Source organism: Eleutherodactylus coqui, chromosome 2, assembly GCF_035609145.1.
Source record: "Eleutherodactylus coqui strain aEleCoq1 chromosome 2, aEleCoq1.hap1, whole genome shotgun sequence".
Taxonomy (NCBI): domain Eukaryota; kingdom Metazoa; phylum Chordata; class Amphibia; order Anura; family Eleutherodactylidae; genus Eleutherodactylus; species Eleutherodactylus coqui.
Genome location: NC_089838.1, coordinates 66,846,447 through 66,873,104, shown reverse-complemented (window position 1 = coordinate 66,873,104; position 26,658 = coordinate 66,846,447). Strand labels below are relative to the sequence as shown.

The 26,658-nt window shown below is 45.8% G+C and overlaps 1 protein-coding gene across 3 annotated transcripts in view; it reads right to left on the bottom strand.

Moving 5' to 3' along the window:
* The window catches only part of GABRB2 (gamma-aminobutyric acid type A receptor subunit beta2), a 386,028-nt gene that overhangs the window by 133,566 nt on the left and 225,804 nt on the right, over nucleotides 1-26,658 (bottom strand). The window lies entirely within an intron of this gene.

Here is a 26,658-nt window from a genome sequence, read left to right as displayed (position 1 = left end):
TACTTTATTAGGGTTGATGCCGTTCTTTTGCTTTTGTCTTTGTCTAGAATTTGTATAATGTAATTTTTTCCATTTTAACTTCAAAATCATACTTAATAAATCTGATTACTTTCTTCTGAATTATTAAACATATTGTAAGTACTATTAATTATGTTTTGGTTAAGATTCTAATTACATGGAGAATACATTTACTGATCAGTTAAGTAACATAAAGACTACCACTAAAACAGTAATCCTATTTCAATGAGTTAAAGCAACATTATGGTCCCAGGACAAAAATGTCTTCAGGGACCAAGGTTGAGGGTTGTATTACTTAAGGGGTGGAGCTAAGCTGTAACCATCTTCTATTGTGAATGGTGGATCTTACGTTACATATAAGGGTTATCTTTCATTCTGCCCGAGTTGATGATAACAAGATGACTGCTGAAAAGTTTTCTCTATGGAAATAGAAATGGAAGCCTATTATGAATCTTAGTGACCAGAGTGAAAACTGCAAGATATTAGGATTTTTTACATACATAATGATTAATGACCTAAGGAAAAAAAATGTTTAAGTCTAAAGGGGGTGTCCCATGAAAAATATTGTTCTTAGTTAAATGCAGCTATAATTCTAAACATTTTTTGTATTTACACCTCTCTAAAAATATATTAAAATCTCCAGATATTCCAAGACTATTATTAGAGTAGCACCACCTGCTGTTTCTATCCTGTGTCCATCTCGGTAATTGCTCCACCTGTTCACTTTTGCTTCTTTCTCTCCTCTGCTAGATATGTGGAGTGATCCCTGGTGAGGTGAGTGGCTGCTTCTGAAGTACAGGCTTCTATACACTAGCGAGGGCAATAGCGTGCCGTGATTTACAGCTGGTATCACCCTCGCAGTCCTTTAAAAAAAAAAAAAACTCTGGATGTGATGCATTTTCACAAGGAAACTGCCTTACATCCCTTTGGGGGTTCCCTTCATCTCTGCTGCTGTCACAGGCATGGCAGAAGATCTTGATCCTCTCCCATTGTTTTCAATGGGGCTGGTGCTGGTGCCGCCAGCCCTATTGAGAACATGTGGTAACTCCTGGATGCAAGGTGTTTTAATTTTAAAACAGCCTTGCATCCCTGTGGGTTTCCTTTCATCTCCGCCGTGGCTGTCACATATGCGACAGGAGAAATGCGATGTTCGCCATCATTTTCAATGGGGCCAGCACTGCTGCCACTGGCCCCATTGATAGGGTTAAAAAAATAAAAAATGCTCCTGCGCTGCCTCAAACAAACGACCGGTTTCGACAATAGTGATATTGTCTAAAAAGGTTTATTAAGGTACAACGCGTTTCGTCGCTAAACACGACTTGATAAAGTCGTGTTTAGCGACGAAACGCGTTGTACCTTAATAAACCTTTTTAGACAATATCACTATTGTGAAAACCGGTCGTTTGTTTGAGGCAGCGCAGGAGCATTTTTTATTTTTTTAACCCTATTACTACACCGTGGGTCCAATCTAGCATTGGACACAGCAGCTCTGCAGCGGCATTCCAGCGACCAGGAAACCTGTTGGACACCATAGGAAAGATCCCATAGAGATCTGATAAGCCAACTTGGACTTGGAGGTGGTGGTGGGACTCCTCTCCACAGGAGTTTTCACCACATGCCGGGTGAGTCATTTTTATTTCATTTTTATTTTCTTCTACGTTATGACCATTCATTACGTTTTTATCATATAGACACACTAATATACTCTCCCTATTAGCCACCTGAAGCGCCTCCCTGACTATTTCTTTATATACTGGCCCCATTGAGGACAAGGTGAAAGCCCTGGATGTGACAGCCTCACATGCTTGTGGGGCTGAAGGAATCCCCCAATGCAGCTGTCACAGCCATGACAGGGGATTGTGATGTTCTCCCACTGCTTCAAAAGGGGATCGGCACTGCTGTTGCCGGCACCATTGGAAACAATGGCCAATATTGGAAAAAGAATGGACATGCTGCAATTTTTTTTTTGCATGCAGCATCCCAGGAGTGAAAACATCGCAAATGAAAATGAAATGCATGTGGATGAAATGCCCATGTGGATGAGCCTCAATTTGTGTTTTGTGAGTACATTGTCAATTTTGTTTGCAACAGGAACTCACTACTTTCAAATTACTATATTTTATAATGAATGTTATACATAGAAAAAAAGAAAAACTTTCTTTATAGCTGCGCTACAACATTAACCCTTGAGTAGATAAGGGAATAAGCCTCTAAAAAACCTCAGTTCAATAGAAAGCAAATACTTTTTATTCCCCACATAACAATCAAATACAGATAAATCGTTAAAAGCAACGCGTTTCTGCGTCTAGCTGATGCCTTTATAAGCTTGATAAAGGCGTCAGCTAGACGCAGAAACGCGTTGCTTTTAACGATTTATCTGTATTTGATTGTTATGTGGGGAATAAAAAGTATTTGCTTTCTATTGAACTGAGGTTTTTTAGAGGCTTAATCCCTTATCTACTCAAGGGTTAATGTTGTAGCGCAGCTATAAAGAAAGTTGGGGTTTTTTTTCTATTTATTACCTTTTCCCCATATGTTTTTATAAACTTTGGGGTATTTCTATAAGCTGCTGCTCTCCAGGACAGTATGGTTGAGTACTATTATATACACATAGATTTACTCTTCTGGATAAAACAAGAAGACCCATCAGCAAAGAAACCCTAGAAAGGCGAACTTGGATTCCCGGTGCAGGCGGGACACAAAAAGTTTTTTGTTGCTCCGCCTGACACCCGGTAAGTAGAATCCCATATAATTATCTTTTTTCCCTCTGGTTATGGCGCTCTCCCTTACTTTTGTTTTTATAATGAATGTTCAAATTTAAATATGGCATCAAAAGTACTTTGCCAGTATAAAAGGTGCATTATATGTCCTCCAGGGAGCAGTATTATGCTGCTTTCACACCTGTGTTAGTGCTTAGTTCAGGCTTTCCGCTTCTCCGCTCCATTTTTGGAGACGAGAAACTGAAAGAAATGGAAACGTGTTTTCCCCTATTGATTTCAAAGGGGTTCAAAAAAATGGAAAGTAAACGGAAAGGTTTCAGTTTTAGTTTTTTGGACCGAAAAACAATGTTACAGACTGCACTATTTTTCCGTCCCCAAAAAATGGAAACCTGATGGAATGGAAGCAAACAGAAGCCTTTCTGTTTGCTTTTTATTTATTTTTTTTTAAACTCTATTGTAATCAATGGGCGAGAAAAACCATCAGTTTTTTAGTTTGATTTCTCTCCTGCAAAAAATGGAGCAGAGAGACGGAAACCGTGAACTGAGCCCTAACACAGGTATGAAAGCAGCCCAATGCCTTTTCCGCACGGGTGAAAAACTCATCGATACGCACAAATTTTGCACGAATATGAGCCCCATTCTTATGAACAGTTCTCAATGCATAAGGTGTTGGTGAAAGCCGCTCATAAGTTTCCGAATAACTTGACCTTCAGAAATCTGCTGTCATTGAAAAAACGTATGATACGGCATATAAGTAAGGCATATAACATCTTTGGCATGTTAGACAGAAAATCAAAGTAATGTCAGAGGATATGCAGACATCAATCTTCACGTTGGCTAACATTACTGTTTATTTACTGTACAACATCAAACAAACATTAGCTATAAAAATGGAGCATGAATAGTCTCTAATCTCCAAGAGAACAGGCAATATGAGGATGTGACAAACAGATGGAGTCTTGTGATGTAATCATGTCATTTAATTTCTGCTACGTGATGTTGCATAAACATTAAATAAATGTCTCAGCTAATGACAGAGATTGGATACTATTGTGATGGTGATCTGTTTGCAGATTTTACTGGTGTGGAAAAAGAGGAGAATTAATAATTAGAAATTAGAGATGAGCGAACCTACTCGTTTCGAGTAATTACTCGATCCAGCACCGCGATTTTCGAGTACTTCCGTACTCGGGTGAAAAGATTCGGGGGGCGCCGGGGGGCGGCGTAGTGGAGGGGGGGGGGTAGCAGCGGGGAACAGGGGGGAGCCCTCTCTCTCTCCCTCTCCCCCCCCACTCCCCGCTGCAACCTTCCACTCACCCACGGCGCCCCCCGAATCTTTTCGCCCGAGTACAGAAGTACTAGAAAATCGCAGTGCTCGGGCGAAAATGTTTAAATTTTTGTTTATGAGCATTGCCCCCTGCTGTCACAAGTAATTTCTCCTTCACCATGTAATAAAATTAAGAAGTCATGTAACTAGCCCTAACATTATTCTGCAGCAGGATAAAACCCCCAAAGCCCTACCAAGATCAAATTTACTTTTTTTTTATTCAAGTAATTTCTATTAACTTTTTACATTTTTTATATAACAACAAAGACCTCAGCTCACCCACCCCTTCATACCACAAATAAATAACAAGAAAAACAAAAGGTATCTCACTATCAAAGAGATCCCTAAACATTTCCCCACACAGAGATGCCAACAAACTAACCAAGAAAAATCTTCAGATTTATCCATCTAGCTTTTCCATAGCTATAACCTAATTAACCTTATCAATAAGGTCTTGCACTGTAGGGGAGGTTTCCTGTAAACACTTCTTGGCTATTAGTTTCCTAGCCAAATACAGAGTCTTAGCCACATCCACCTTCTCTGGGTCGGAAACGGGTAGGTCCTCCACATAGCCAAGAATACAGATATATGCAGTCATTAAAATAATAATGGAATAGAGTTGAGCATGTTCATAACATCTTCCCAAAAGTGTGCAAACTGGAAAAAAAAAAATCACTTCATATGAAGAAAGTCAAAACAGTTAATTTTACACCTATTGCACACAGGAGAACATAACAGTAGAGATGAGCGAGCGTACTCGCTAAGGCAAATTACTCGAGCGAATATTGCCTTTTGCGAGTACCTGCCCGCTCGTCTCAAAAGATTCGGGTGCCTGCGGGGGTGAGCAGTGAGTTGCGGGAGTGAGCAGGGGGGAGCAGGGGGAGAGATAGAGAGATCTCCCCGCTGCTCTCCACCGGCACCCGAATCTTTTGAGACGAGCGGGCAGGTACTCGCAAAAAGCAATACTCACTCGAGTAATTTGCCTTAGCGAGTATGCTCGCTCATCTCTACATAACAGCCCTATCTCATGCAGAAGTAAATACATCTATGACAGTTTGTGTGCTTAAAGGCCCATTTACACTGAGCGATGATCGCTAAAAAAAAAAAAACCCGATCATTTTAGCGATCATTGACACGTCTAAATGCCCGCCCATCGTGCACTATTCATGCACTGCTAGCTGATCGTTAAATTCAGTCCAACATAAAAATCGTCCTTCAGCCTTATCAGGAGTTTTCCACAGGTAGTGCTGATAGCATTGTTTCCCAATAGAGAACAAATGAGCTGAATGCAGATAAGAGCCCTCTGGCTATTAACGGCTTTCAGCTAAGGCTTCATTTGCACACTTAATTGATCTTAAGTAGCTGAGTAGCTACTTAATAGTTTATGCAAAATGATCGCTCAAAGCTGTCACTCAAACTGTCATTTAAGCAAACATCACTCCGTGTAAATGGGCCTCTACTCAATGACAACTTTGGAACTACAGTATACTCAAATTATCCTGTCAAATGACCTTAAATGGAAAGAGGGACAACAACAAATGCTGTGGCTTATCTCAATAACCAGGCAGAATACGGGACTGGATTAGTTCTGAAATATATTTTCCACTCAGAATTGTACTTTCAGCTCCATGTAGAGGTGGTAGTCCCACACTGAGACATCCATATTACATAAAACATTTCAACCACAACACTGCTTAGAGAACTATGATTTTATTTTCAAAATATATATACAATAGGAAAATATACATTTTTGAAAAGGAGTTCTAGCTCTAACCTTTTCATATTCCTTAATTAAAAAGGAACTTGACAGCTTGTAAGCAGTTCAATCTATGTACAGAATGTTATAGAGCAGGAGGAACTGAGCAGATTGATACATAGCTTTGTGGGAAAAGATACAGTGTGACTAAATGTATTTTATTCATAGATATCCCAGTTCCTTCTAGAGTTAAGCGCCATTTACATGGGAAAACTGTCAGGCAAACGGTGCCTGTCACTCATCCCCTGCATGGACTCGCTCCCGTGCTGTTGCACAGGAGGGAGTATTGTTGGCTCACAGCAGGGAGGCAGGTGCACAGTGGTAAACATTATGTGAGCTCTAGGTACACGGCGAAATGTTGACTGGACTCTGTTACAATTGTACTCTAGGTTTTGCCTGTCCAAGTCAACTACTCTCCATCTGCGTCTTCTCTGCTGTCTTTATCTACACTTGACCAAGTAGCTGTAAATACAACCAATGAATTCACCTTCCCGAAACTCTCTTAAGTGCCAATGGGACAAAACTATAGCTTGTAATATTGTATATTCTACTTTGGGAGCCAAGAGGGTCATGTAGAGGTGTTGTAGGCGTTTCCTACACTAATTAACCTTTATTGGATGCGAGTGTTGACATGTGAGCTCTCTGGTTGGTAGAGCTCATTGAAGTTCAGTGAATGCTAACTCCTCTTTACTGTAAATATCTCATTAAACATGAACTGTTTCAAACTAATGACAAATACTTTTTAATCTTCATGATTCAACAACTCCTTATTACAGGTCTGTCCACCATTACCTTTACTTCAATTTAGTTAAAGACTAGAGATGAGCGAGCACACTCGTCCGAGCTTGATACTCGTTCGAGTATTAGGGTACTCGAGATGCTCGTTACTTGAGTCGCACACCACGTGGTACTCAAGTCAATTGCATTTCCTTCCCCGCATGTTTAGCGCCATTTTCTAGCCAATAAAAATGCGAAGAAGGCATTACCACTTCCTGCTGTGACGTGCTAGCCCTCTCCCCCCTTTCCCCCCACAGTAGTGAGTGGCTGGGCTGATCAGGTGACCGCCGAGTACTTAAACTGGTCCCGCCCGCGGCTCGCCTCAGACGCATGCTGACAGAGGTTAGGGATAGTGCTGCTGCTGATATAAGGAAATTGTTAGAGTATGATCCTGTCATCAAGAACCCCAATGGTCCTTAGGGCTACTACACATCGTGTGCATTACTGTTGTGGCTGGCTGGGAGCAGTAGTGCACCAATTTTTTTTTTTAAGCATCTTAGGCTGTGCAAGCCATTTCAGCTATACTTTTCTGCGTGTGCAGTGCATAAGGCAGAGTGTAGGGACACAGCTACTTACATAGGGAAAGTTTTACAGACCTCCTGATCCTCTGTACAAGAACCCCAACGGTCCTTCTTAGGGCTACATCTCACCGTGTGCATTATAGTTGTGGCTGGCTGGGAGCAGTAGTCCACCAATTTGTGTATTACGCATCTAGGCCTGTTCCCAGCCTTTCAGTAATAGCGTTCTGAGCCTGCAGTGCCGTACAACCAGCTCTCACCATGAAACTGCACTCTAACATTTCCTAGCCTACTGCAAACTACTTCAGTTATACCATTCTGTGTCTGCAGTGCATTATACAGAGGTCTCACTGCTAAACAGTGCTGTAATATTTCCTGGGCCACTGCAAAGTATTTCAGCTCTGCCGCTGTGCAGAGCGTCTCACAATACCCTTTCCTTGGTGGGGTTGAGATAGCCGCAGTTACCAGCACTATCCACTGGCTCTAGAGTCTTCTCCCACGTCATACAGCCTCTATTATCCACAAGTCTTTGCGAGTGGTAAATTACCCCTAGGTATCAGCGCAAGACAGCGGGTTAATTTTTTCAAGTCACAGCATAGAGCCTTCGCTATCTACAAGTCTCTGTGTGAGGTGAATTAAGCCACAGTTGTCAGTGCTGATGAGGAGTAGGGGTAAGGGTCTAGGACGCGGGCGTCCAAGTGAGGGTGTGGGCACAGGCAGAGTTCCTGGGCATGGTGAATCACAGCCGGCTGCTGCGGGATTAGGAGAGAGGCAAGTTTCTGGGCTCCCCAGCTTCATATCACAATTTACGGGTCCGTGTGGTAGACCCTTATTACAAACAGAACAGTGCGAGCAGGTCCTGTCGTGGATGGCAGAAAACGTGTCCAGCAATGTATCGACCACCCAGTCTTCTACGCAGTCCAATACTACAGGCCTAGGGACTGCAACTCTGAATCCTCTGGCTGCTGCTCCCCCTTCCTCCCAGCCTCCTCACTCCGTGAAAATTACATATTCTGAGCAGGCAGACTCCCAGGAACTGTTTTCGGGTCCCTGCCATGAGTGGGAAAAAACGGTTCCTCTCTCACCTGAGCAGTTTGTCATGACCGATGCCCAACCTTTGGAAAGTTCCCGGAGTCCGGATAATGAGGCTGGGGACTTCTGGCAACTGTCTCAAGAGCTTTTTGTGGGTGAGGATGATGAGACACAGTTGTCTGTCAGTGAGGTAGTAGTAAGGGCAGTAAGTCTGAGGGAGGAGCACACAGAGGATTCGGAGGAAGAGCAGCTGGACGATGAGGTGACTGACCCCACCTGGTTTGCTAAGCCTACTGAGGACAGGGCTTCAGAGGGGGAGGCTAGTGTAGCAGCAGGACAGGTTAGAAGAGGCAGTGGAGTGGCCAGGGGTAGAGGCAGGGCCAGAGCGAAGAATCCCCCAACTGTTTCCCAAAGCAACTCCTCGCGGCAAGCCTCCGTGCAGAGGGCTAGGTGTTTAAAGGTGTGAATGTTTTTAGTGAGGGCGCGGACAACCGACGAACAGTGGTGTGCAACCTGTGTCGTGCCAACATCAGCCGGGGAGCCACCACTGCCAGCCACACCACCGCCAGCATGGGCAGGCATATGATGGCCAAGCACCCCACAAGGTGGGACAAAGGCCATTCACCGCCTCCGGGTCACACCAGTGCCTCTTCCCCTTTGCCCCAACCTGCCACACAGATCCAACCCCTCTCCCAGGACCCCTTTGAGGGGTTCACCTATACTTTTGCTATAGAAATGTTACTGGGGTCCGCCTATACTCTTGCTATAGAAATGTTACTGGGGTCCGCTTATGCAGTTTCTACTGAATGGATTGAGGGGTTAGCTTATACTTTTGCTACAGAAATGTTACAGGGGTCTGCCTATGCTGTGGGTGCACAAAGACTTCCTATTGCGGTGTTTTATCTTTCTGACACAAATACACTGACTTGGGCAGAAATGTGGGCCAATGCCAAGGTCTTTGGCAGGGTTAAACTCTGTCATGTTTGGGCACTTCGATTTCTTCCTGTGTAATACCATCTTTGTACACCCACAGCATAGGCGAGCCCAAAGAACTTCCCATTGCGGTGTTGAGCTATCTGACACCTACACAGAATGAAGTGTGTGGGGACTCATGGATTTCCCATAGCTATTTAACTCACGGCACACAAGGTGAGGGTCACACAAGGTGGAGCCTGAGACCGAGTCTAACCCAGGGCCCGCTCACGTACTTCCCACACACAGTATTGCGAGTCCTACCTGGGTCATGGTTTCTCGGCCTTATTATGCCACCTCCTCCTCCTGTTTGGGGTCTGGGGATCAGCGCTGGGCAACATGTGTTTTCTCTCATGTTACCACAGTTATCTGAGACACTAGTTTGGGCCAAACAAAAGGAGCGTTCATGCATTAATGAGACGTTCACAGCTGCACTAGCATCCGTGTCCGCTTTATGCCTATGATTGCTGAGGGTGTGAGCCAAGGCCGAGGTCCTTGGCAGGGTGAAACAGCCATGTTTGGGCACTCTGATTTCTTTATGTGTAATACCTTCCTTGGGTTCCAGGGGCTCGCATATGCTGTGGGTGCACAAAGACTTCCCATTGCGGTGTTTTACCTGTCTGGCACAAATACACTGACTGACTAGGGTAGAAATGTGTGCTGAGGTTCTTGGCGGGGTGAAACTCTGCCATGTTTGGGCACTCTGATTTCTTCTTGTGTAATACAATCTTTGTGCACCCACAGCATAGGCGAGCCAAAGGAACTCAAAGACTTCCCATTGCAGTGTTGCGCTATCTGACACCTACACAGAATGAATTGTGTGGGGACACATGGATTTCCCATAGCTATATAACTCACAGCACATTGAGTCACAGAAGGTGGAGCCTGGGACTGAGCCTGACCCTGGGCCCGCTCACGTGCTTTCCACACAGAGTATTGCTGCATTGTGGAGATGTGTAGAAATGCTGGCACCCGAGTCCCCTTTTATGGCCACGTTTGCGGCTCCTGACAATTTTGTGACGGAGGTGGCATGGGATTGGAACTATGATCGTACGTCAATCTATTATCAATTCCCAACAGCACTGTGGGCTAACACCCACACTTTCAAAGACTGTCGCTGCCTGGCCCTGCCAACCCTCTGCAGTGCGTGCCTCCGGTTCCTCTTCATCCAGTACGCACTTATAAATAGACATGAGGTTGGTGTGGCTATGAAGCGAGCGTGTGGCATGAGGGCAGCTGAACGCTGCGCAGGGAAACTTTTGTGTGTGTTGTGGACGCAGGGTCGTGCAGGGGGGTTGGACTGCAATGCCAGCATGTAACCCAGGAGAAGAGGCAGCGGTGTCATCCGCAGGCAGTGATTGTCCTTGGTTGCAGGTAGTGTGGTGCTTGGCTAAGATGTGCAAGCACGTTTGCCTTGCTAATGAGGGTTTGTCCCAAGTAAATTGTTAGGGGGTTGACCGTCAGACTCTTGCCCCCATTTTGGCTTAATAGTGGGACCCGGAAGCCTCAGATGCAGCCTACATGCTGCCCTTGCCCTTCCCTATCCGTTTCTGTGGTGTTTCCATGACTTTCTGATGTTTTCTGGTGTTTCACAAGTCATCACCTATGCGGAGCATCGGTCCCATACAAAAATGCTCGAGTTCCCCCATTGACTTCAATGAGGTTCGTTACTCTAAACGAGCTCTCGAGCATTACGAAAAGTTCGACTCGAGCAACCGAGCATTTTGGTGCTCGCTCATCTCTATTAAAGACACCAATTTCACACATAACAAATTCAATACAATATTTAATTAATCTATATGTATATAATTGAATGTATGCGTGTCTGTCTGCGTGTCTGTTTGTCCTTTATGCGCTACTACACCATTCATCTGATCGCCATGAAACTTTGGGAAGTTGTTGAGTACACTCCTGGGAAGATTATAGGCATAGTACATTTATGCTATGATAAATGGCGCGCGTGCGAGCATCGTCGACAGTTACGCCCCCCCACGTAGATCGTTCGATTTCCATCATTGCCACTAATTTTCTCACTTCCCGATGTCATAGAAACATTAAATTTGGCACGAGCATTGATTATGTCATATATAGGAAAAGTTAATGGGTCCCAACTCGATTATTCAATTGTAAGCGCCAAAGAATTAGCGTCCAAATTTTACGTACGGAATCTAATTTTCTCGCTTCCCAATGTCATAGAAACTTGAAATTTGGCACGAGCATTGATTATGTCATAAATAGGAAACGTTAATGGGTCCCAACTCGATTATTCAATTCTAAGCGCAAAAGAATTAGCGTCCAAATTTTATGTATGGAATCTAATTCTCTCACTTCCCGATGTAATTTGGCACAAGCATTCATTATGCCTAAATAGGAAAAGCTAATGGGTCCCAACTCGATTATTCAATTGTAAGTGCCAAAGAATTAGCGTCCACATTTTACGTACGGAATGTAATTTTCTCACTTCCCGATGTCATAGAAACATAAAATTTGGCACGAGCATTGATTATGTCATAAATAGGAAAAGCTAATGGGTCCCAATTCTAAAACGCAAAAGAATTAGCGTCCAAATTTTACGTATGGAATCTAATTCTCTCACTTCCTGATGTCATCTATATACATAAAAATGAATGTCTGTCTGTCAGTCTGTCTGTTTGTCCTTTATGCATTACTACACCATTCATCCAATCACCATGAAACTTTGGGAAGTTGTTGAGTACACTCCTGGGAAGATTACTGGCATAGTACATCTATCCTACGATAGGTGTTGCGCGTGCGAGCATCGTCGACAGTTATGCCCCCCAGACAAACATCGTTTGATTTCCATCTCAAGCACGAAAGCAAAAGGCATTACAAACAAGCGTGTTCAATTACAAAACGATGCATCCGCCAAAACGTTTCGCAAGACAATTGCTGGATATTGAGAATGCTGAGGTAAAATGAAAGCTGTGCTGTGATTGGTTGCTATTTCTTACACTGCTGAGGTAACATGAAAGCTGTGCCGTGATTGGTTGCTATATATTATACTGCTGAGGTTACATGAAAGCTGCGCTGTGATTGGTTGTTATTATACCGCTGAGGTAACTTGAAAGCTGCGCTGTGATTGGTTGTTATTGGAGATGAGCGAGCGTACTCGGAAAAGCACTACTCGCTCGAGTAATTTGCTTTATCTGAGTATCGCTGTGCTCGTCCCTGAAGATTCGGGTGCCGCTGCGGCTGACAGGTGAGTCGCAGCGGGGAGCAGGGGAGAGCGGGCGGGAGAGAGGGAGAGAAAGATCTCCCCTCCGTTCCTCCCCGCTCTCCCCTGCAGCTCCCCGCTCCGTGCCGGCACCCGAATCTTCAGGGACGAGCACAGCGATACTCGGATAAAGCTAAATTACTCAAGCGAGTAGTGCTTTTCCGAGTACGCTCGCTCATCCCTAGTTGTTATCTAGATATATAAAAACGAATGTATGCATGTATGTCTGTCTTCGCAGCAACGCGCGACGGGTAAGCTAGTATTAAATAATAAATAATCCACTTCAGAACCATGTATACATCTTGAGATAGAGTATCCTAAAATCAGTTTTTTTGTCGATGCTGGTAATCTTGGGATATGTTGATCAAGAAGGAATGGATCAAGGATGTCACAATGTGTGAATGGAGTTTTTATGTTAAGACGGAGCTAGCTATTTCAGTGGTTCCATACCTCTGATAACGATCAAGACCAAAAATAATTTAGCTTTGTCCTATATAAAAATACCAAGCTGAAAAACAATACAGCCAAAGAGCTGCAAGGACATGAGTTTAATGCACATTAATGTGATAGTGTATTAAAGATTTAAGTGTTTTCTATTCACTTCTGCTGTACAGTGTATAATGAATATGACCTAAATTTTAAAGAATCTAGGACAAAATTCTTTTTTGTGTCAGATCCATGCATCTCAAAAACACAAAGTGCTGCGCCAGCACATTACATTTAATTGTCTGCATTACCTGAATGGCACAGATCAGTGTTGACTGAATAGAATCAAAATCTTCTCTATGATTAAATCCAATATAAGAATGTTATGACAGACATATAGATGAATATGAGATAAATAGATAGATAGAAAGATAGATAGGAAACATATAGATTAGATAGATAGAAATAGATAGAAAGATAGATAGACATGAGACAGACAGACATGAGACAGACAGACAGACAGACAGACAGATAGACAGACAGATAGATAGATAGATAGATATGAGATAGATAGATAGATATGAGATAGATAGATATGAGATAGATAGATATGAGATAGATAGATATGAGATAGATAGATATGAGATAGATAGATATGAGATAGACAGATATGAGATAGACAGATATGAGATAGACAGATATGAGATAGACAGATATGAGATAGACAGATATGAGATAGACAGATATGAGATAGACAGATATGAGATAGACAGATATGAGATAGACAGATATGAGATAGACAAGAGATAGATATGAGATAGACAAGAGATAGATATGAGATAGACATGAGATAGACAGATATGAGATAGACAGACAGACAAACAGATAGATAGATAGAGACAGATATGAGATAGACAGATATGAGATAGACAGATATGAGATACGCAGACAGATAGGTATGAGATAGGAGATAGATAGATAGATAGATAGATAGATAGATAGATAGATAGATAGATAGATAGATAGATAGATAGATAGATAAAAGCTTTGATTAAAAAAAAATGGTTTTAAAGAAAAGGGATATCCATCTATTTTAATTGATTCTGCATTTGAAAAGGCACTGGAACAAATCTTGTTCCAGATCGGAGTAGTAGAGAAAAAAAGAATGTTTTAAATAAAAAATTGTTATTTATAACAAAGTATAACTCCCAATATAGTCAAATTGAGGGGATTTAAAAAAAAATGGGGCACCCTCAAAAGAGACCCTTTTCTATATGAAGATATCCAATAAAAACCTAGGATAGTTTATCAGAGAAATAAAACACTACAAAACACATTGGTGTCGTCAAATCCTGAAAAGAAAATTTTGAATGGGCATAGAGATAACTCTTTAACAGAATCGGGGGTTGGGGTATTCAGGTGCAATAAGAAATGCTGCAATTGTTGTATATCCATAACACAAGGAAAAAGGAGATCTATATTAATCGAGAACAAAGAATAATGAAAATCAATTTTTAGATTGTAGCTTTGTTTTTTTAATTTGATTAATAGAATGCCCTTGTGGGTTACAGTACATAGAGCGCACGATAAATGACCTCAGAACCCGCATGAATTAACATAGTTTGAACATCTCTCCCAGTTACACTTAACGTAGCATTTTGCACCATTTTTTGGAAAAACACCACAAGGATTACACGCAATTGAGGGCGACCCCACTGGAATACATTGTTTCAAAATCATTTTCCTGATTGAGAGCAACGGAAAGGTTTTGGATTTTTAGAATGGATACACTAGCCCCCAAAGGCCTTAATGAAATCCTGGAAAAGATATAAATAAAGTTAGTGGATTGGGTGCGGCAGGTTGCGGTCAGATATTTATATACACAATAGGATGGTGTTTATATACATATATGATGATTTATTTCTTTTAGAATCATATAATGGGTTATAATTAGAGATGAGTGAGCACCAAAATGCTCGGCTGCTCGTTACTCAAGATGAAATTTTTGCGATGCTCGAGGGTTCGTTTCGAGTAATGAACCCCATCGAAGTCAATGGGCGACTCGAGCATTTTTGTATATCGCCGATGCTCGCTAAGGTTTCCATTTGTGAAAATCTGGGCAATTCAAGAAAGTGATGGGAACGATACAGCAACGGATAGGGCAGGCGAGGGGCTACATGTTGGGCTGCATCTCAAGTTCCCAGGTCCCACTATTAAGCCACAATAGCGGCAAGAATGCCCCCCCCCTCCCAACAATTTTTACTTCCGAAAAACCCTCATTAGCAATGCATACCTTAACTAAGCACCACACTACCTCCAACAAAGCACAATCACTGCCTGCATGACACTCCGCTGCCACTTCTCCTGGGTTACATGCTGCCCACCCCCACCCCCTCCAGCACGACCCAGTGTCCACAGCGCATACCAAAGTGTCCCTGCGCAGCCTTCAGCTGCCCTCATGCCACACCACCCTCATGTCTATTTATAAGCGTGTCTGCCATGAGGAGGAACCGCAGGCACACACTGCAGAGGGTTGGCACGGCCAGGCAGCGACCCTCTTTAAAAGGGGCAGGGCGATAGCCCATAATGCTGTACAGAAGCAATGAGAAATCCAGTCCTGTGCCACCTCCATCAGGAGCTGCACACGTGGGTATAGCAATGGGGAACCCATGTGCCACACACTATTCATTCTGTCAAGGTGTCTGCATGCCCCAGTCAGACCGGGGTTTTTTATAAATAGTCATAGGCAGGTACAACTCCGCAATGGGAATTCCGTGTGCACCCACAGCATGGGTGGCTCCCTGGAACCCACCGACTGTACATAAATAAATCCCATTGCATTGCCCATCACAGCTGAGGTAACGTCAGGTTTAATGCAGGTGGGCTTCGGCCCACACTGCATGCCCCAGTCAGACTGGGGTTCTTTAGAAGTGGACATATGCAGTTACAACTCCGTGTGGACCTACAGCATGGGTGGGTCCCAGGACGCCACCGGCGGTACATAAATATATCCCATTGCAGTGCCCATCACAGCTGAGGTAACGTCAGGTTTAATGCAGGTGGTCTTTGGCCCACACTGCATGCCCCAGTCAGACTGGGGTTCTTTAGAAGTGGACACATGCAGTTACAACTCCGTGTGGACCGACAGCATTGGTGGGTCCCAGGACGCCACCGGCAGTACATAAATATATCCCATTGCAGTGCCCAGCACAGCTGAGGTAACGTCAGGTTTAATGCAGGTGGGCTTCGGCCCACAGTGCATGCCCCAGTCTGACCGGGGTTTTTAATACATAGACACTGGCAGGTACAAATCCCTATTGTGAAGTCCCTGTGGACCCACAGCATGGGTGGCTCCCTGGAACCCACCGGCGGTACATAAATAAATCCCATTGCAGTGCCCATCACAGCTGAGGTAATGTCAGGTTTAATGCAGGTGGTCTTCGGCCCACACTGCATGCCCCAGTCAGACTGGGGTTCTTTAGAAGTGGACACATGCAGTTACAACTCCATGTGGACCGACAGCATGGGTGGCTTCCTGGAACCCACCGGCGGTACATAAATATATCCCATTGCAGTGCCCAGCACAGCTGATGTAACATCAGCTTTAATGCAGGTGGGCTAAAAATTACTAGGATTACAATGTAGGCGAGGGCCCAAAAAAATTGGTGTACCAACAGTACAAATGTACTTCAGAAAAATTGCCCATGCCCAACCAAGAGGGCAGGTGAAACCCATTAATCGCTTTGGTAATGTGGCTTAATTTGTAACTAGGCCTGTAGGCGGCCCAGTTAAAATAAAAATTGGTTCAGGTGCAAGCTTGAACGCTTTATTGAATTGAGAATTGAAACGTATAAACATTGTTTACAAAAGTTATATGACTGAGCCTTGTGGGCCTCAGAAAAATTGAACGTTCGGCGTGATTACGTGAGGTTTCAGGAGGTGGAGCAGGAGGAGGAGGATGAATATAATACACAGATTGATGAAGCTAAAAGGTCCCCGTTTTTTATGGTGATAGAGAATGATGCTTCCATCCGCGGGTGCATCCTACGTATTGTTTAGGTACCGCTGCTGTCCGCTGGTGGAGAAGAGAAGTCTGGGGAAATCCAGGCTTTGTTCATCTTTATGATTGTAAGCCTGTCGGCACTGTCGGTTGACAGGCGGGTACGCTTATCCGTGATGATTCCCCCAGCCGCACTAAACACCCTCTCTGACAAGACGCTAGCCGCAGGACAAGCAAGCACCTCCAGGGCATACAGCGCGAGTTCAGGCCACATGTCCAGCTTCGACACCCAGTAGTTGTAGGGGGCAGAGGCGTCACGGAGGACGGTCTTGCGATCGGCTACGTACTCCCTCACCATCCTTTTACAGTGCTCCCGCCGACTCAGCCTTGACTGGGGAGCGGTGACACAGTCTTGCTGGGGAGCCAGAAAGCTGTCAAAGGCCTTGGAGAGTGTTCCCCTGCCTGTGCTGTACATGCTGCCTGACCTCCGTGCCTCCCCTGCTACATGGCCCTCGGAACTGCGTCTTCTGCCACTAGCGCTGTCGGATGGGAATTTTACCATCAGTTTGTCCGCCAGGGTCGTGTGGTATAGCATCACTCTCAAACCCCTTTCCTCTTCGGGTATGAGAGTGGAAAGGTTCTCCTTATACCGTGGGTCGAGCAGTGTGTACACCCAGTAATCCGTAGTGGCCAGAATGCGTGTGATGCGAGGGTCACGAGAAAGGCATCCTAACATGAAGTCAGCCATGTGTGCCAGGGTACCTGTACGCAACACATGGCTGTCCTCACTAGGAAGATCACTTTCAGGATCCTCCTCCTCCTCCTCCTCCTCAGGCCATACACGCTGAAAGGATGACAGGCAAGCAGCATGGGTACCCTCAGCAGTGGGCCAAGCTGTCTCTTCCCCCTCCTCCTCCTCCTCCTCAATGCGCTGAGATATAGACAGGAGTGTGCTCTGACTATCCAGCGACATACTGTCTTCCCCAGCCTCCGTTTCCTAGCGCAAAGCGTCTGCCTTTATGCTTTGCAGGGAACTTCTCAAGAGGCATAGCAGAGGAATGGTGACTCTAATGATTGCAGCATCGCCGCTCACCATCTGGGTAGACTCCTCAAAGTTTCCAAGGACCTGGCAGATGTCGGCCAACCAGGCCCACTCTTCTGTAAAGAATTAAGGAGGCTGACTCCCACTACACCGCCCATGTTGGAGTTGGTATTCCACTATAGCTCTACGCTGCTCATAGAGCCTGGCCAACATGTGGAGCGTAGAGTTCCACCGTGTGGGCACGTCGCACAGCAGTCGGTGCACTGGCAGATTAAACCGATGTTGCAGGGTGCGCAGGGTGGCAGCGTCCGTGTTGGACTTCCGGAAATGTACGCTGAGCTGGCGCACCTTTCCGAGTAGGTCTGACAAGCGTGGGTAGCTTTTCAGAAAGCGCTGAACCACCAAATTAAAGACGTGGGCCAGGCATGGCACGTGCGTGAGGCTGCCGAGCTGCAGAGCTGCCAACAGGTTACAGCCGTTGTTACACACGACCATGCCTGGTTGGAGGCTCAGCGGCGAAAGCCAGCGGTCGGTCTGCTCTGTCAGACCCTGCAGCAGTTCGTGGGCCGTGTCCCTCTTCTCTCCTAAGCTGAGTAGTTTCAGCACGGCCTGCTGACGCTTGGCCACCGCTGTGCTGCCACGCCGCGCGACACTGACTGCTGGCGACGTGCTGCTGCTGACACATCTTGATTGCGAGACAGAGGTTGCGTAGGAGGAGGAGGAGGAGGAGGGTGGTTTAGTGGAGGAAGCATACACTGCCGCAGATACCAGCACCAAGCTGGGGCCCGCAATTCTGGGGATGGGTAGGACGTGAGCGGTCCCAGGCTCTGACTCTGTCCCAGCCTCCACTAAATTCATCCAATGTGCCGTCAGGGAGATATAGTGGCCCTGCCCGCCTGTGCTTGTCCACGTGTCTGTTCTTAAGTGGACCTTGGCAGTAACCGCGTTGGTGAGGGCGCGTACAATGTTGCTAGAGACGTGGTCGTGTAGGGCTGGGACGGCACATCGGGAAAAGTAGTGGCGACTGGGAACCGAATAGCGCGGGGCTGCCGCCGCCATCATATTTTTGAAAGCCTCCGATTCCACAACCCTATACGGCAGCATCTCCAGGCTGATCAATTTGGCTATGTGCACGTTTAACGCTTGAGCGTGCGGGTGCGTGGCCGCGTACTTGCGCTTGCGCTCAAACACTTGCGCTAGCGACGGCTGGACGGTGCGCTGAGAGACATTGGTGGATGGGGCAGAGGACAGCGGAGGTGAGGGTGTGGGTGCAGGCCGGGAGACGGTCGTGTCTGTGTCCTGAGAGGGGGGTTGGATCTCAGTGGCAGGTTGGGGCACAAGGGGAGAGGCAATGGTGCAAACCAGAGGCGGTGAACGGCCATCGTCCCACCTTGTGGGGTGCTTGGCCATCATATGCCTGCGCATGCTGGTGGTGGTGAGGCTGGTGGTGGTGGCTCCCCGGCTGATCTTGGCGCGACAAAGGTTGCACAACACTGTTCGGCGGTCGTCTGCACTCTTAGTGAAAAACTGCCAGACCTTTGAGCACCTCGGCCTCTGCAGGGTGGCATGGCGCGAGGGGACGCTTTGGGAAACAGTTGGTGGATTATTCGGTCTGGCCCTGCCTCTACCCCTGGCCACCGCACTGCCTTTTCCAACCTGCCCTGCTGCTGCACTTGCCTCCCCCTCTGAAGACCTGTCCTCAGTAGGCTTAGCAAACCAGGTGGGGTCAGTCACCTCATCGTCCTGCTGCTCTTCCTCCGAATCCTCTGTGCACTCCTCCCTCGGACTTACTGCAATTACTACTACCTGAGTGATAGACAACTGTGTCTCATCGTCCTCCTCACCCACTGAAAGCTCTTGAGACAGTTGCCGGAAGTCCCCAGCCTCATCACCCGGACCCCAGGAACTTTCCAAAGGTTGGGCATCGGTCACGACAAACTCCTCCGGTGGGATAGGAACCATTGCTGCCCATTCTGGGCAGGGGCCCGAGAACAGTTCCTGGGAGTCTGCCTGCTCCTCAGAATGTGTCATTGTAATGGAGTGAGGAGGCTGGGAGGAAGGAGGAGCAGCAGCCAGAAGATTCTGAGTTGCGCAGAACTCTGGGTGGTCGATAGATTGCTGGATGCACTTTCTGCCATCCACGACAGGACCTGCTCACACTGCTCATTTTCTAATAAAGGTCTACCGCGTGGACCCATTAATTGTGAGATGAATCTTGGGACGCCAGAAACGTGCCTCTCTCCTAATCCCGCAGCAGTCGGCTGCGATACACCTGGATCAGGAGCTCGGCCTGTGCCCACACCCTGACTTGGGCCTCCACGTCCTCGCCAGCCTCCACGTCCTCTAGGCCTACCCCTACCCCTCAGCATGGTGTATTTCCAGTAGTGCAGAAACAGAACGCTGTAATTAAATGTGCCGCTTATTGGCCTGTGGTTGGAGGCTGACTTCGCTTACGGAACGCACAGCAGAGCCAGGAAAGAATTTTGCGCAAGCCGATAGTGAGACGTAGGTGCGTATGACTGAGCTAGTGAAATTCACAGCGCAGAAGCAGTCAAGTGTCCAAAGGCCACTAGTAGGCCTTAAGTGTTTTGCTTTTTTTTTTTTAAAGGCTGAGCTGAGACAGCAGACAGATACTGTAGGCAGCTTATATATGTATACTTTTCCCTCTGGACGGGATGACGGCGGTGATGTAACGGGCAACGCAGAGCCAGGAAACAATTTTGCGCAAGCCTGCTGTAACACTTAGCTACGTATTAATTAGGACTACTACCCCCAGCAGAGACGCAGTACACTGAGGACGGTCACAGGCAGCCCAAAGATAGTATTTTTCCCAAATTTTTTTGAAAAAGCCCACTGCCTATATAGACAGTATATCTCTTTCACCTTTCCCACTGTCCCTGCCTCACCACTACTGGCCCTATACTATGTAAAATTACTGCAGACTGTTTCCCTCTGGACGGGATGACGGCGGTGATGTAACGGGCAACGCAGAGCCAGGAAACACTTTTGCGCAAGCCTGCTGTAACACCTAGCTGCGTATTAATTAGGACTACTACTCCCAGCAGACACGCAGTACACTGAGGACGGTCACAGGCAGCCCAAATATTTTTTTTTTCCCAAATTTGTTTGAAAAAGCCCACTGCCTATATAGACAGTATATCTCTTTCACCTTTCCCACTGTTCCTGCCTCACCAGTACTGGCCCTATACTATGTACAATGACTGCAGACTGAGGACGCAATGCTCTGCACGTCCGATATACAAAAAAAAAAAAAAATGTGCAACACTGCTAAAAGCAGCCTCAACAGTACTGCACACGGTCAGATGTGGCCCTAAGAAGGACCGTTGGAGTTCTTGAAGCCTAAAATAACTCCTAACACTCTCCCTATAGCAGTTCCAGCATCAGCAGCACTTTCCCTGATCTATGTCAGAATGCATCTGTGGCGAGCCGCAGGAGGGGCCGATTTAAATACTCGGGTGACACCTGATCTCGCCAGCCACTCACTGCAGAGGGGTGGTATAGGGCTTGAAAGTCGCAGGGGGAAGTTGTAATGCCTTCCCTGTCTTTCTATTGGCCAGAAAAGCGCGCTGTCTCAGAGATGAAAGTGAAAGTAACTCGAACATCGCGTGGTGCTCGCCTCGAGTAACGAGCATCTCGAACACGCTAATACTCGAACGAGTATCAAGCTCGGACGAGTACGTTCGCTCATCTCTAGTTATAATCAATACTGTATATTAATCTTTTAATCTATAAATTATTATAGTCTGTATACCTTATATAGATGGTAAAAATTCTAAGCAGGGGACATTCTCAGGACCATTGTTAGGGGGTGGTCTACCATAATATTCGTGATTAACCCCACGGGAGAGGGGTTTTAGAGTTTGGCTCATTTGGAATTATGTGTAATATAGCCCCAAATTTCTACTGTAGAAAGTGAATGGTGTCGCCACCACATCATGTGTATCAGACATAGGGGTGGAACGCAGTGCATTCCACGGGTTGTGGAGCATGCGCAGTGTAGATAATAGAGATGGCGTTGTGACGCCATTACGCTGTGATGCGGAACGTTGCAATGGAACGCATTGCACATACAGAATGGGAGGAATTGGGCTAAGCAGCAGCACATGTGAAACAGACTAGGGTATACTAATAGATCATAGACTGAACATGAGTCAACAATGTGATGCAGCAGCCAAAAAGGCAAACACAATTCTGGGATGTATTAAGAGAAGCATAGAGTCTAGATCACTCTAGATCAGGTAATTATCCCTCTCTACTCTTCCTTAGTCAGACCTCATCTGGAATACAGTGTCCAGTTCTGGGCACCCCACTTTAAAAGAGACATCGACAAATTGAAGAAAGTTCCGAGAAGCATTAACAAGATGGTGAGCGGTCTGCAAATCATGTCCTATGAAGAACGGTTAAAGGACCTGAGAATGTTTAGCTTGCAAAAAAGAAGGCTGAGGGGAGACTTATTAGAGGTACAAATATCTGAAGGGCTGTAACAGTGCAGAGGGATCAGCCCTATTCTCATTTGCACAAGGAAAGACTAGAAGCAATGGGATGAAACTGAAAGGGAGGAGATACAGATTAGATATTAGAAAAAACTTTCTGACAGTGAACGTGATCAATGAATGGAACAGGTTACCACGGGAGGTGGCGAGTTATCCTTGAATGGAAGTATTCAAACAAAGGCTGGACAAATATCTATCTGGGATGATTTAGTGAATCCTGCTCTGAGCAGGGGGTTGGACCAGATGACCCTTAAAGTGCCTTCCAACTCTATCATTCTATGATTCCATGATGTCTATCTCTCTCTCTCATATCTCTCTCTCTCATATCTATCTATCTATCTATCTCTCACTCATAGCTATCTATCTATCTAATATCTATCCATTGTGATTGTTCTCAGCACGGAAAACCAAGTAATCTTGAAGATATGATGCCTTTTAATGGCTGACAAAAATACATGATGCTACAGCAAGCTTTCAGGTTCAAGCTTTCATCACGCTAGTGAAACTAATTTGGATGGCACACAAATTTAACATACAGATGCAGAAGGTATAATATCTACAGGATTACTTAGTTTTTTTGTACCGAAAGCAATCATGATTTACTCTACTGGCTAACACTGTACCAAACCTTTTTTTTCATCTATCTATCTCATATCTCTGCATCTATCTCATACCTTTGCATCTATCTCATACCTCTCTATCTATCTCATATCTATCTATCTCATATCCGTCTATCTATCTATCGCTCTGGGATCAGTATCTTTTCCAGATCCTACAGTGTGTTTCTCAGTAAGTAACTTAAAAAAAAATTATATTATATATATATATATATATCTCAACACTAATTTTGTAGAGCTGAAACGAAAAATTGCTTTATGCTATGTCATCAAATGTAAGCTAAAGATAACACGTTGCGACAAATTAATCATGTCTACTAGTTACACAGGGTAAGCCTTTACCGGGTAGTCTAAAAATACATCAAATATATAACAGTGGCTCTTGCAAAATGAAAGATTTGGCACATCCTTAGACATATTTGTCTAAATTTATATAATTTATTCATTACATTAGTCCGTGCCATATTTTGGCACACTTTTGGCACTAAAACAACATTCAGATGTAAAACTTGATAGAGACATAAGGTTTAATGAATCAAACAGAACCCAAGTTAATCTCCTATTCACTTGGATTCCTTTTTGGTATATTTGCTATATAAAATAGCATAGTCGAGTACACAATTCTGTTGGCCAAAAATACTAGAAAGGAACTAAAGCAAGGTTACAGTGGTCTCAGTTTCACTCATTAAATTCACATAGAACGCAAGATGAGAATGTCATTTGACATTAACATGAGTGTCACCTTTGGATAGCAGTGCTTCCTAACTTGTTACCCATAAATTCCTATGCATGCCCTTTACCGTGTGTAGACTTGTGGTTGTCTTTTAGTTTTTTTTTTCATTTTCTGGTTATTTTTTGGTTCGTGCATTACTGTTATGCACTTGGCCTGTCACTCCTTTGTAAAGTCACCACTGCCGTCTTCTCCATCTGGAGCGCTCAATGGGATTTGATGTTGACAAAAGGACATACTTCATTATGTGCATTTTTTTTTTAAGTCGGTTTTGCTCAAAGCCACATTGATGTTATTTCCAACAGATTAATCAAATTTGGCATAATAAATTAGTTGCATTTTAAATTAAAGGGGTGGTCTCGCGAAACCAAGTTGGGGTATACACTTCCGTATGGCCATATTAATGCACTTTGTAATGTACATCGTGCATTAAATATGAGCCATACAGAAGTTATTCCACTTACCTGCTCCGTTGCTAGCGTCCTCGTCTCCATGGTTCCGTCTAAATTCGCTGGCAGCTTGCTTTTTTAGACGCGCTTGCGCAGTCCGGTCTTCTCCATTCAGCACGAGCCGCTTCAGTGTGCTCCCCGCTACAGCTCTTCTGCGCATGCGCAGACGAGCTGTCACTGCTCGGGAGCGCGCTGGAGCGGCCATTCTGTACCTTCCTCTGTTAGAGGAAGGTGCAGAGCCGCCCAGCTGTCCGGAGAAGCCGCCCAGCTGTCCTGCCATCCAGGTAAGTGATGGGCCGGGGGGGGGCTGTCGTCGCTGTCGCTGCGATGGGGGGGCTGCCGCTGCGATGGGGGGGCTGTCGCTAGGCCGGGGGGGGCTGCCGCTGCGATGGGGGGGCTGTCGCTAGGCCGGGGGGGCTGCCGCTGCGATGGGGGGGCTGTCGCTAGGCCAGGGGGGGCTGCCGCTGCGATGGGGGGGCTGTCGCTAGGCCGGGGGGGGGCTGTCGCTGCGATGGGGGGCTGTCGCTAGGCCGGGGGTGGCTGTCGCTAGGCCGGGGGAACTAGCGCTGGGCCAGGGGGGTAAGTGATGGGTCGGGGGTGATGTTCACTGACAGGTGAAGGCCCCGGAGCCCAGCGCTGGGCTCCGGGGCCTTCACCTGGGCTGAGGGTCTAGCGCTGGGGAGCCGGGAGCGTAGCGCTGGGGAGCCGGGGGCTAGCGCCGGTTACCTGCTGCCTGGCGGTGGGTGACTGGTCGGCGGCTGCGGGGCGTCTGGTCGGCGGCGGCGCGGCGTCCGGTTGCCATGGAGACACAGCTGGCAGCGTCTCGGGAGCGCGCACGTCGGGCTGCAGCGAGCGACGGGGAAAGAGCCGGCGGCCATCTTGGGGAAACTTTTATAAGTTGCTGAAACGCTGGAACGGTAAGTACAAACCAGCTAGGAAAGTCATTTACAGGGGGGCTTAGTAATGTATGTTTAATTAGGGGGACTGGGCAAAAAAAAAAAATCACTGCTTCCTCGAGACATCTCCTTTAAGTCTAGAAATAGGGAATCGCTTTTTATGCCACCCAGCTACTGTAGTGAGTACACCAAATTTTGCGACATTTTAAAAAGTCGAATTTTGTAAATCTGTCTAAAAATCTACTCCGCTTAAACTGTGCTCCTTTTCTAGACACTTTGGAAAAGTGGAGTGGGAAGAGGAGAACTGCAAAAAAATCACAACAGTTTTTAGTGAAACTCTACTTCTGCAAAGATCTGCTACTCGGACGATAGAAAACTACTGCACGGGCCTTGATAAATTCCCCCATTAAACCTTTCAAAAATGATATATTTTAATATGTTAATTTTTCTCATCTTTACTGGAAGTTTGTTTGATAATATTAACATGTTTTTTTCTTTTTATAAAACCACCTTCATGATAATGTTCCTTATATTCTTGACGGGTAGGGTTTTCTTTTTACCCTGGTTGCTACATAAGTGCCATAGTACCCTGGTCTACAGTTTTATAGCAGTGTTTAGTAGTGTTTATACTGAGGATTAAGTTCAACAGATATGAAATATTTCAACATCATGTAAGCGTTTAGTTGCAATTACTGTTGCTGAAGGTAATGCAACGTATTAAGGTTAATTGGACAGATACTTTTGCACATGGTTAATACAAACCCACACATTAGAGATGAGCGAACACCAAAATGTTCGGGTGTTCGTTATTCGTAACGAACTTCCCGTGATGCTCGAGGGTTCGTTTCGAACAACGAACCCCATTGAAGTCAATGGGCGACCAGAACATTTTTGTATTTTGCCGATGCTCGCTAAGGTTTTCATGTGTGAAAATCTGGGCAATTCAGGAAAGTGATGGGAATGACACAGTGACGGATAGGGCAGGCGAGGGGCTACATGTTGGGCTGCATCCTAAGTTCACAGGTCCCACTATTAAGCCACAATAGCGGCAAGAGTGGGCCCCCCCCCCCTCCCAACAACTTTTACTTCTGAAAAGCGCTCATTAGCATGGCATACCTTTGCTAAGCACCACACTACCTCCAACAAAGCACAATCACTGCCTGCATGACACTCCACTGCCACTTCTCCTGAGTTACATGCTGCCCAACCGCACCCCCTCCCCCCCACAGCGCACACCAAAGTGTCCCTGCGCAGCCTTCAGCTGCCCTCATGCCACACCACGCTCATGTCTATTTAGAATTGCGTCTGCCATGACGAGGGACCGCAGGCACACACTGCAGAGGTTGGCACGGCTAGGCAGCGACCCTCTTTAAAAGTGGCGGAGCGATAGCCCACAATGCTGTACAGAAGCAATGAGAAATAGAATCCTGTGCCACCGCCATCTGGAGCTGCACACGTGGGCATAGCAATGGGGAACCTATGTGCCACACACTATTCATTCTGTCAAGGTGTCTGCATGCCCCAGTCAGACCGGGCTTTTTAATTCATAGACACAGGCAGGTACAACTCCCTATTGTGAAGTCCCTGTCGACCCACAGCATGGGTGGCTCCCTGGAACCCACCGGCGGT